General features: G+C 35.1%; 1 long non-coding RNA gene across 2 annotated transcripts in view; it reads right to left on the bottom strand.

The window, feature by feature from the left end:
• LOC112856045 (uncharacterized) overlaps positions 1–12,874 on the bottom strand; it is an 89,705-nt gene that overhangs the window by 51,046 nt on the left and 25,785 nt on the right. The window contains exons 1-2 of one of the 2 annotated variants that reach the window (XR_003223072.2): positions 8,579–8,683; positions 3,350–3,495 (exon numbers count right to left, since the gene is read on the bottom strand). This is a non-coding gene — a long non-coding RNA (uncharacterized LOC112856045). Of the gene's footprint in view, positions 1–3,349; positions 3,496–8,578; positions 8,684–12,874 lie in introns of those variants that run through there. The other variant, XR_015251860.1, reaches the window with a different exon arrangement.

Raw genomic sequence — 12,874 nt, 5'->3', positions numbered from 1 at the left:
AATCAATGAGAAATGATGAAAACATCATGTTTCATTTTTCCCCCGGATTCAATGTTCTCAACATGTTCTGACAATTGGATCTTTGTTTTGAACAAATAACTCAAGGTCTTCATATAGAAAACAACTCAACTGAATAAGAATGAAAGTTAACTTCAGTGCCGTTTTTAAAAATCCATCTGATTCTTCTAGCAAAGAGGAACAACTGACTCACTTTGGCAAGGTGCATTAACCTAGGCCACTGTTTAATAAATTGCCATTTTCACTAAGGAAATGGCAACAAAATAATGTCAGGATCTATGGAAACGTGGCATCTACAAGAAGAACAAAATTAGGAGGGTGATTTTTCTTTGCTTATCTGTAAATAGGCTGAGAGTTGGGTAAATATGGGGCATTTGGAGGTAAGGGAAAGAGCTGAGGTGCTCTGTCCCCTGAATCACTTCTTTCATTTTCCAGAACAAGGATAGGTCACATAGAATATATTGTATAATTGATGGATATAGTTTACTTCTCCACTTTCCCTATTGGCTAGTAAGTGCTTATTTCCCAGATGGCTGCACTTTTCTAAAATCAAAGCCAAAGGCAAACAGCCTCCAATAATCCCCAGATCTCTTCCATAATGAACAACTTTGTTCCTGTTGGAAAAAGGGCTAATGAATGGAAACTCAGATTTTTAGTATCAACTGCTACTATACATACAAATAAATGGTCAATGAAAATGTGTGTTTACATTATCAACATTTGGCATCAGATGCTGTATAAGAACATGGGGGGTGGGTTGCTTTGAGTTGATAATATTGCTTATAACTCACATCCTTAGCAGTCTTTTGACCCCTGAACAAAATGCGTTTTCTTTTCTTGGGTCCTAAAATGACACAACCTATTCATTGTGCAGTTTAGATGACAACATGATTGTATAAAAATTATCAGCTCACAAAATGGAGCTCATTCAATGATTTGTAACCATACCAATTGGGTATTGCCCTTTTGTGCACAGCTCACCCACCAGTTGGGGTGGGGGATGAAGAATGTAATTATGCAGCACCTGGGATGTCCTAGGAACTATGATAAGCACTTAATATCATATTCCTTAATTCCAACGAGGAATTTTCAGGGAAGGAGTAATCTCTCTTTTTGCTTTCAGATGTGAAAACTGATGATAAGGAATGACAGGTGATTTGATTCAAAAATCTATGTTATCTCCAGTACCATGCTGCCTATTTACTTTTACAATATCCTTATCAGCCCCCAACATTGTTCTGCTTTCACACCAAGGTCACAATGACCTTGAAGCTTAGAACATCTCATTCAATTTTTTGTCATTTTGGTAGCCCTGGCCTTTATACTAAGCTTTATCTATTCATTCTCATAGTGGTCTCTCTGTCCTGAAAGCACATTGCAATGTTTAATTTCAACCCCTTTCTAGTATTATCTATTGGCTATTGTTCAGTCACTCTTAGACTCACTGCTGTGTCTCCTTTCTCTGTTACATACAAGTCTATGCTTATAATTCATCCTTCAAACTGATTAATGTATTACCTCAACAGTCATTGACATCCTACATGCTATTTCCTTGAGATTTTCATTTGATTTCTACTATCCTGGGAATTACTATCCTGAGATAGTCAAATGACAGTGATGCTTGAAGAGTATGTTCTATATGAACTACTAATATTCTTTATTAACCTTTCATGGTTCCAAAATTCTAGAGCTGTACCACCCAATGCAATAATAGCCCTCCCACACAGGGTTATTGAGTTCTTTAAATGGGATTAATCAAATTGAGATGTACTACAAGTGTAATATGCCACTTGGAATTCAAAGATCTAGTACAGATAAAAGAAGTAAAAATATCTCATTGCATTGATTACATCTTGATATGATAATATTTTATATGTTGAGCTAAATGAAATATGTCATTAATATTATCTATAGATTTTATTTTTTTAATGTGGTTACTAGAAAATATAATATAACATATCTAGCTTTTATTTGTGGCTCACATTGTGTGTCCATAGAGTTTCAAGTTAAAGTTTACCTACAATCAAAAAGGCATGTGAAGTGTCATTGGTAGTAGATACAAGGATAGATGTGTGGATGAAGCTGAGGAAGAAGATGTGAAAAGAAGAATCATTTGGCACTTCTTTACTGTTAGAAATTCCTGGTAAATGCTAGAAGAGTTAGCAAATAACATTTCATGTGGTACTTTATAAACATGTTAAACTGTTGACAACTGTGAACCTTCCTGTATGCATGTTCTAGGCTTACCTCTAGGTAATTCTGGAGACCAGAAAGGGACAATTCCTTCTCAAGCTAGTACCTGGTGTATACAGATGTCTCAATAAGTGTACAGTTAGTTGAATTGAATCAAATTGGATTAGAAAAAAATGGAATGTGTAAATCCACTTAAGGCGAGATTTGAGTAGTGAGAGGTCAAAAGTAGATAAAACAAAACTCATATTCTTCCTCATATCTTCTCCCTCTCAGGAATGATACCACTGTCCTCGCACAGGTTCAAGCCCAAAACAGAATGACTTTTGATTCCTCAATTCCCCTCAGCACCCACACCTAACCTTGTATTGAGTACACACATCCTCTTCTTTCCATTTCTTCTACTAACATTATAGGACGAGCACCATTATAGTACAACTAAAGTTCTCTCCTGTGTGAACCACTGCACCCATGTTTCCATTTTTGTCCTCTTAAATTTATTCCACACAGAACAGCCAAAGCGATCTTTAAAAAATTACTATCGGGGCACCTGAGTGGCTCAGTCGGTTAAGCGTCTGACTTCAGCTCAGGTTATGATCTCAAGGTTCGTGAGTTCGAGCCCTGCATCGGGCTCTGTGCTGACAACTCAGAGCCTGGAGTCTGCTTCAGATTCTGTGTCTCCCTCTGTCTGCCCCTCAGCTGCTTGCACTCTGTCTCTTGCATTGTCTCAAGAATAAACAAACATTAAAAAATTTTTTAAATAAATAAAAAATGACTATCATACCTTTTTATGTATTTACTAAAATCCTCCATGGCTTGATGGTGAATGTGTATTACAGTCTAAACTCTGCTAGCTCTCAAAGCACTACAAATCCTAACACCTACCTAACTGTCCATCCTCGGGTCTTATGACTATCCATCTTGCTCACCAGCCTTTATGTTTCTTCAACATTCTATATTTCTCACTAAGGACTTTGCTTTTGGTACACTCTGCTCCACAGATCTTTCTGTGGTGTCTGTCTCAGTTCAAACATCTTTTCCTCAGTGATGAATTCATACAGAGAAGATTTCCTACAAAGCAATATGCCCCCTCAGACATTTAATTACCATCTTTTATTTTCTTCTTAAAACTTATTCCTACCTAAAATTATCTTCATCAGTTGTTTGATTATTTTAGTATATGTTTCTCTTCCAGTAAATTGCAATCTTCATTAGAGCATGGATCTTCTCTGTCTTGTTTCCCTTGCATTATCAGCAACCTTAATGGTTCCAGATATATAAATGATGCTAAAAAGTGAGTCAAGTTATGCAGAAAGGCAAAAAAAAAATGGTCATTGAGATATGAAAAAGAAATTTAGAAATGAAATTGGAACATTGAAAGAAATGTCCCCTATGTGTCATTTTAATGAGTCATTGTATGCTTTTGGATCTATTTTCTGAACTTTATGATATTATCAGAAATGGGGTTTTTCAGATGCTAACAGTGAGTACCAGTGAGAGGTAATGATTAATTGTATATAACATCACCTTATAAATTTATTTATGATAAAGTTTGACCCTCAAAACTAGGGCCCATTTTGTCAAAATAATAGACGATTTAGGACATCCGCCTATAAGCTTACCGACCCCCGAGGATCTCTTGAATTTACCTCATGGGAGAGACCAAAATGACATGTCTTAGTAACTCAGAGTAGATATTCATTCATGTGTTATAATTTTAAAGGTATCTGAGTTGACTACCTTATCTAAATATTTGACCCTACATTAATTAACAGAGATCTATCGTTACATATTAGCCCCTTATATTAATTTATTTTTGTCTTTAGCAGTGATATTTGAAAACTATAAATATTTTCTGATAGAGAAACACATTACATTTAGATCTCATATTGACATCGTAAGATACGAGGAAGAGCACCAGGCTAACTAGCTGAGGGAAGAGATCCAAATGAATGAAAATTTGACAAGAGAAGCTGAAAGTAATCTAAGGGTCTTTCTGTTTAGGTTGCTGGTATGGGTGGTTCTGGAAATACAGTGGTAGCATAAAGGTGGCTGAAAGGTGAGCATGGTCTCCTCAACGATGAACAGTGATGAGCAGAAGGGGACAAAAATAAAAATATCCAAAGTATATGCTTGAAATAATTCTAATAGGAATCAAATAGGATAACTTCAATGGCAAAAGAGAGAGCATGTAAATAACTTCTGATGTCAGAGGTGGATGCATTAGAGATACTTGTAGAAATTCATAGTTTGCAAAACATGCAAACATGAATTATAACTTTTTTTTTCCTTTGGAGACTCACAACATTCTGTCAAATAGGTAGGGAATTAATATCATATCCTTGCAATAGAGTTTTAAAAAATTAAATTCCTGGATATTAAGCATTTGATTCAATTTACATAGTTAATAGCTCTAAACCCTTTATTCTAAACTACTCAATTTATTTATTAACTTTAAAGGACTATATCTGATGTAACTGGAGAAAGAGAGGGAGGGCACTCCTGGTTCAATTGAAGAGAATAAGGATAATTCTGAACGGTGACTTTTGTCTCCCATGTTGTTTTTTTACTATCTCTACTTACTAGCTCTGAGGAATAATTACAAAATAGGTACACTATCAAAATACAGATGAGAAATCAATACATACAGTTTTGAAAATGTAAAAGCCTATGGGAGGAATCATCCTATGAAGGTAGTTCATTTATTAACTCCTAATCCCACAAACACAGAGAGACAAATTTCATCTGAGAGGCTTCCATTTTCTTATAAAAGAATAATGGCATTTTATACTTTGGACTTTTGACATGTCACAAAGGGTATAGTGATAAGACTAATCATTGTTTAAAAATTATAATATTAATTATTTCTAAGTGATCTACCTCAGTTTTTATTTTAAGTTACATTTCAGTTATATAAATGTATTATTACTCTGCTATGTTTGATTATAATAAAGTTCTCTTATTTAAGGTATATTAATGTTGTATGAAGAAAATACAAAGGGTATGTAAAGAAGAGATGTATCAGCTTGAAATAGTATATTAGGATAATTTAAGACCTTTTCATAATAAAAAAGATTCAGTAGAAACATATACTTTAAACTTGGTCATTTATTTTCTTAGTTTCTTTAGGGAAAGGGAAAACTGTTAAGAGTTACACACTAACTGTAAAATTAAGATAAAATAAATAAACAGCCACAATTAAATTAAAAGAAGGTAAGACATTGGTAGGGGGGATTGGTTTATAAACCTTAACAGTGCCATAAGTAGTGAAGGGGCTATCATGGTATGAAAAACCTCCTTGAATAGTGATGCTGTAAGGAGTATTTATATGACAATGAATTTAAAGTCTATAGGATATATTTGACAACTGTGCATTAATGATGCTATCCTATACCTATCCCAGGATAGATTTAATTACTGCACCATTATGGCTTGCTATTAAGCATACTATGTGTTGATACTATGAGGAAAGGTCTGGAGGTATCATTGCAAAATTTTTTTAACAATTAAAATACTTCCTAAACAGTATATGGTGAATTAAATTAAAAACCGCAGAGGTTTTTTGTTTTTTTGTTTTCCCCAGTTTTAGGTCAAAATGTTTCTGCTAGAGTTGCCTAATATTTTGTAATAGAAAATCACACTAGTATGTCAACTACACTTGCTTTGAACGAACAAATAAATAACATACTACAGGACCTAGAGACATCTAAGAAAACACCTTCAAGTTTAGCTGCAGTAAATGTCTCAGTAAGAAATAGTAAGAATTACAATGTGTTTCTTTATTTTAAAACTTTAAGATGACACACCTAGATTATGTGTTAGCCATATAGTATGTTTGCTACTATGTGAAAGAAGTCTAAATTTACTTTTGGATAACTAGGTGTTACTCACTGTAATCAACATAAAAATTCATAATAATAAAAGGAAATAGAGGTATTATTGTGCTTAGAAATAAAACTCTAAATTGCAAACATTTGTACATGTCTTTTTTTTTTGCTAGAGACTTTAGCTGTAAAATAATAATTGACACTAAAAACATGTATATTTATATATAATAGCTGTTATTATATATATAATTAAATATATATAATTATTATATATAATGTACTTTTATATTATATATAATACTTATATTTCCCTTCATATATCCTCAATACATCCCCAATTCTTCTTCTTCTTCTTCTTCTTCTTCTTCTTCTTCTTCTCATCATCATCATTTTGTTGTTGTCATTAAATGACAAATGTATGGCTTTTATTTTTATTTTTTTAATTTTTTTAAACATTTTTTTTTTATTTTTGAGAGACAGAGAGACAGAGCATGAGCAGGGGAGGGGCAGAGAGAGGGAGACACAGAATCTGAAGCAGGTTCCAGGCTCTGAGCTGTCAGCACAGAGCCTGCCGTGGGGCTCGAACCCATGCACCACCAGATCATGACCTGAGCTGAAGTCCAGTGCTGAACCAACTGAGCCATCCAGGTGCCCCTATGGCTTTCATTTTTAGAATACATTAGTATTGAATCACTTTTGAATATGTGGAGTTTTTCTTTATTGAAACTGTACTTCCAATATGATATCACTGTATGCTAGGATTTTGTAGAATAACTGAGCTAGACTTTTGGTCAAGTTTACCAAAAGAAACATTTAGTAAATAACTCAATACCAGAAAAAAATAAAAGCCCATATTCACGTGTTAAAACTGAAGGATTATTTGTCATTTTTTGTATTCAGATTTGATTAAGTGTTGATACTGCTAACCCTGATTCTGTCTGATTTTGAGTCTCTTTCTTCAATCTCATCGTGTTCCAAAATACAACTCTTGATCTGTGGAAATTAATAACCCATACTTTGAAAACTATTAAGTTCACAGAAAAAGCCACTTAAATAGTTTTTTTTCAGAATGAAATCTGCCTTCATCTGCCAACTGGGCATATAACAGAATCCTACCACACCTTTCATCATGATTGGAATCCTAACTGAATCAAGCGACTCCCTGACAGACCTGGACTTGTGCTTCCTCCTTCCAGGATGCTGGGGTATTCGGATGCCAACTGTTTCGATAGACTGGGAGTGAGTAGTATAAAGACCCTTCAAGTTAACATTAGCTGTGTGCTTCATTTCAACACATACTTGAAAATCCTGCACTGGGTGTTTCTAGTACTAGCCTCACTATTAATAAAATGATTTTTTTTTTTAATTTTTTTTTTCAACGTTTATTTATTTTGGGGACAGAGAGAGACAGAGCATGAACGGGGGAGGGGCAGAGAGAGAGGGAGACACAGAATCGGAAACAGGCTCCAGGCTCTGAGCCATCAGCCCAGAGCCCGACGCAGGGCTCGAACTCACGGACTGCGAGATCGTGACCTGGCTGAAGTCGGACGTTTAACCGACTGCGCCACCCAGGCGCCCCCAATAAAATGATTTTTTTAATAAGTTGAATAGCAGGTTAATTAGGAGGTAGAAGAATAGAAAATTCCCCTGTTGGAAAAATGTTAGGAAAATAATAACATTCATGAATAGAGACATGGTTAAACAGTTAAGAAGATGTGTTGTATGAAATACTACTCTAAGGCCACACATAAAGAAAGGATTCATTTGAACTGATGTGGCAATAACCTAAGGAACCATTGTTAAACTTAAACAGTATATTATGATGCACTAAGTACAATATCAAACAATTTATGCAAAAATTACACAATGCAATAATTGTAAACATGTATATGTATATGCATATGTATACAAACATACAGGAATAGATTGGGAGCGTACAGACCATAATGTTAATATTTGAATTCTCAGAAGATATAGAATGAGCCATGTATTTGGGAAGGGGATGTTGCATTACTTGTAATAGAGGATGTTTTTTAATAGAAAATATGTATAGGAAATAGTTGTGCAGATAAGTGTATTTTTTTTAATTTTAGAAAAAAGTCACGAGTGGACACTTGGGTGGCTTAGTCGGTAAAGTGCTTGACTTCAGCTCAGGTCATGATCTCATGGTTCATGGTTCAAGCCCTGCATCAGGCTCTGTGCTGATAACTCAGAGCCTGGAGCCTGTTTTGGATTCTGTGTCTCTGTCTCTCTCTGTCCTTCCCTGGCTCATGCTCTGTCTCTCTCATTGTCTCTCAAATATAAACATTAAAAAATAAGAAGTAAAAAAATTTTTAAAAAGACAATAGTTTGAAATTATGTAAATTCTCAACAACCATCATCTCCAGTTCCTGAGATTGTGGATAATTTTATCATTTGTCTGTGTACACTCTGTGCATTGTCTTTGTACACCTAATATCATTAGGAGAGGAATTCCCACAACAAGCAATTCTCTGTTACCAGCTGGATATCTAACAATTCGACTCAATTCTGACATTACTTACCTGGAGATACCATCAGATCCCACAGGTTAAAGGCTTAGTCCTACGGGACTACCTCCTCCCACTTCAGATGCCAATTGCAAGGCCTGGTTATCCTGTGCTTCTGACTGAGTGGTTGTAGATGGAAGGAACTTCCAGTGGTCTCCTTGGGTTCAATTAATTTGCCAGAGCAGCTCACAAAAGTAGAGAAACATTTTACTTACTAGATTACTGAGTAACTATAATAGAGTATAGCTAAGTAACAGCTAGATATAAAGAAACATAGGATAAGGGATGTGGTTCAGGATCTCAGAGCTTCCTAGCTTTCTCCTCGCACACCACCCTTCCCTCATCCCTGCAGGTTCACCAGTCCAGAGGCTCTCTGAACCTTCTCTTTGTGAGTTTTTATGGAGGCTTTATTACTTAGTCATGACTGATTGAATCATTGGCCATTGGTGATTGAACTCAAATCTCCACCCCCTCCCCCTCCCAGGAGGTCATGGGGTAGGATTGAAAGTACCTACCCACTAAACACACAGTTGGTTCCTCTGATGACTAGTCCCCATCCTTAGGTGACTTAGGGGCTTTCCAAGTCACCTAATTAACACAACAAAAGACAGCTTTGTTGCTCTCAACACAGGAAATTTCAAGGCTTTTAGGAGCTTTGTGCCTGAAGCAGGAGGAATATATTCCTATTATAAATCACAGTATCACATATACTCTTGGGTTTTACCTGGAAATTCTCTTTGCAAGGTCCTGCATTATGTTTATAACAGGAAAATAACAAAGTTACTTTGATTTTAAATATACTCTGGTATACATGTATGTTTCTACTCTTTATTATGTATAATGCACTGTTCACATTTTGAGTCAAAATATTTAATCACTATATTTGTCAGGTTTAATTACTCTATTGATTGATGTTGTTTTCTTTGTTCAGAAAGCAAAATTCACATCTATTTCAAGGCTTGAATAGATCATTTGCCTTTCTGATATCAATCAGTGTTCTTAAAAATGTACTTTTAATTACTCTTAAATATACTTAATAGTCCTGGTTTCGGCTCTGATATGTTAAGAGCTTGAAGCACTCATTCCTGTCAGTAATGTTTTCCTTCCTTACAATAAGAAAACCAGAACAAACTTCTAAGTAATGACTTTGCTTGGACCCATCAAAAAATTGAGAACATAGAGCAAACTGTCACTTTGAAAAATGGAGAGACAGGCCCATACAGAGAGTCACAGACGAGATCCATCTACCCGGAGCAAAAGCTGCTAGAGCCATAATCTGGTAGGAGCACTCACATGATAATGACAAATAGATGGATGCTGACTGTGGGCTATCTTGACAGTGAGAATCTCCTGGGAGAATGCAGACTTAAGAGTCCCCATAATATTTCACGGGTTCACCCATAGGAAATCCAACAGATTGTCATAGTGAAGGCCCCCAAATAATCCTATGTTTCTGGCAGGGAGTAGAGGAAAAGTAACCATTTTCAAGTTCGTGATCTATTGTGTATGAAAACTGCACTTTAAATACAAAGACACAAATAGGTTACAGGTAGAGGCATAGAGAAAGACACATCATGCTAGTATTAAAAGGAAGGCACTAAATTGTAAAGCAAAAAAATAATAATAATTACAGGAATAAATTAGACAAAAATCAAACAGGATAAAATAACTATATCCCAAGCTTTTCTCCAATCGGAACTTTCTTATAAGACCTTAAATTTTTTTAATTAATTAATTATTATTATTCTTTTTTTTTAGAGAGAGACAGCACAAGAAGGGGAGAGGAGCAAGAGAGAGAGAGAGAGAGAGAGAGAGAGAGAGAGATCTTAAGCAGGCTTCATACTCAACACAGAGCCCAACATGGGGCTCGATCCCACCATCCTGGGATCATGACCTGAGCCGAAATCAAGAGTCAGATGGTCAACTTGACTTAGCCACCCATTCGTCCCCTTAATAAATTATTTTATTTGAATCTGCAGAATATAAAATTATATATTTAAACTATCATGTGATCATATCCTGTATTTGCTTATCCCATAACTAGTTGACCTTATTGGATTATTAATTCCTTATAAATTTTCAGAAAAGGTAAATATTTGAAAATCATGGCATAAATAAATATTCAAATATATCGAGTCTCAAATGAATTAATACTTTTCTATTCACTACATATTTAAAATGCATCCCAATAAACAATGTGATGGCAACATAATTGTGTCATAGCATAATAATATAAAGCATAACTTATAAAATAATCTATTTTACCCCTGTTCGTGAGAATTGGTAAGACATTCCCCTTAATCCTGTCTTCAAGTACGTGGAATTTTGATTATGACCCTAAAGTCACAAAAATTAATTTTCTATCTCATAACTTGTAATTCATTTGTAAAATGCTAATATAGTCTATTGGGCTTTGCCACTGTTGCTAAGTTTATTCAAAAGAGTTACCAAATTATAATTAAATGAACAGGGATCTGCTTGGCCTGTGCAAATACTGTAATTGGTTCATAAATATATAATGCTATTAATTAATGTGCGGTCCCTAGCAATTTTGAAGTAAGTATTACTGTCTCCAATGACTATCTTATACATAAAATATTTTATCTCCCAAGAATATACTTTGAAAAAAAATTCAAAGTTTAATAGAACTTTCCTCAAATGTAAATACTAGGAAAATACTAGAAATTATGTGTTATGTGGATAAAAATCGCCAGTGAATTTGACAAATCACTCTTAATAGGATTGTCTCCTTTACCACCATGTTTTATCATAAGATGCTGCCAGAACTTCTGTTCCTGAATAATGGCTACAATGCTTTCCCATTAGAAATAGTGATATGGCAAATGGTACTCAACTATCAACTTCATGTCTTTACAACAATGTAAAAAATATCTTTTCACAAAGAGAGTTCATTGGTCCTTATTTAGAAACACATAATACACATTTTTAATCTTAGAGGTAAAAGACTACATAAAATAAGAACTCACATGGGACACCTGCGTGGTTCAGTTGGTTAAGTGTCCAACTCTTAATTTCAGCTCAGGGCATGATCTCATGGTTATGAGATTGAGCCCCACATAAGGCTCTGAGTTGAGTGTGGAACTTGCTTGGGATTCTCTCTCCCCCTGCCTCTCTCTGCCCCTCCCCTACTTATGTGTGCTCTTTCACTCTCTCAAACAATAAATAAAAACAAACATTAAAAAAAAAGACCTCGCATGACTATAAACCTACAATTCACCTTCATCCTCTCTCCTTTATTTTGATTTTCATCAAGTACACTGCTAAAATGTTACATTGTCTTCATTTACCTTTTCCTTTCTATATTTTCTAAAGTTCTTTAATGAACAAATTAACTTTTAACTTAAGAAGAATTAAAAATGGAGTGTTTTAGGGCACCTAGTTGGCTTAGTTAAGCATCTGACTCTTGATTTCATCTCAGGTCATGATCTCACAGTTCACAAGATGGAGCCCTGCATCAGGCTCTGCGTTGACAGCCCAGAGACTGCTTGGGCTTCTGTCTTTCTCTCTCTTTCCCACTCCTGCTCATGTTCTCTCCCTCTCTCTCAAATAAATAAACTTAAAAAAAAAAAGAAAAGAAAATGTTAGCCTTGGGGTACCTGGGTGGCTCAGTGGGTTCAGTGTACAATTCAGGTCAGGTCATGATCTTGTGGTTCATGGGTTTGAGCCCTGTGTCAGGCTCTGAGCTGACAGGTCAGAATCTGGAGCCTACTTGGGATTCTCTGCCCCTCCCCTGCTTGCACTCTCTCAAAAATAAATAAACATTTTTTTAAGTTACTTTAAAGATAGAAAAGGAAAGCCTTTATCACACACACACACACACACACACACACACACACACACACAATAATGTTTTCTTTACTGGCATGTATTGTCTATTCCCTCTATGTAGATTTCAAAAGAGAAAAGTGTCAGATGGCTACATATTTTCTTCCTTAATGGAACTGCTGAAGATTTCGTCATAAAACTTAACTCTTTTAAACATTGTTAAACATTTTACTTTCAGCAAGCCTGCTCATTCATGAGTTTTTCTGTTTTAACCAAATATTCCTATTAAACAGATGAGATAACAGGCACTTTGTTGGGGACTGAAGTTTAATTTTCCTTTAGGAATATAGCTTGTCAATTCAGAATAAGCAAAGCTATCCAGGAATTCCTGGCACTCAATAGTGTACCTATAAATTATTCATTCATTTGCAGATTTCATTATGTCAAATCTTGTTAGAACAGTTAATTTTACATGAAAGTTATTCTCAGAGGAAATTCTTAACAATTGGACATTAGCATTTTTTT

This window comes from Puma concolor, chromosome B3 (genome assembly GCF_028749965.1).
Source record: "Puma concolor isolate L17-30 chromosome B3, mPumCon1.1.hap2, whole genome shotgun sequence".
NCBI classification, from domain to species: domain Eukaryota; kingdom Metazoa; phylum Chordata; class Mammalia; order Carnivora; family Felidae; genus Puma; species Puma concolor.
Note: the sequence above shows the minus strand (reverse complement) of the source record. Positions and strands in the feature narration are given on the sequence as shown.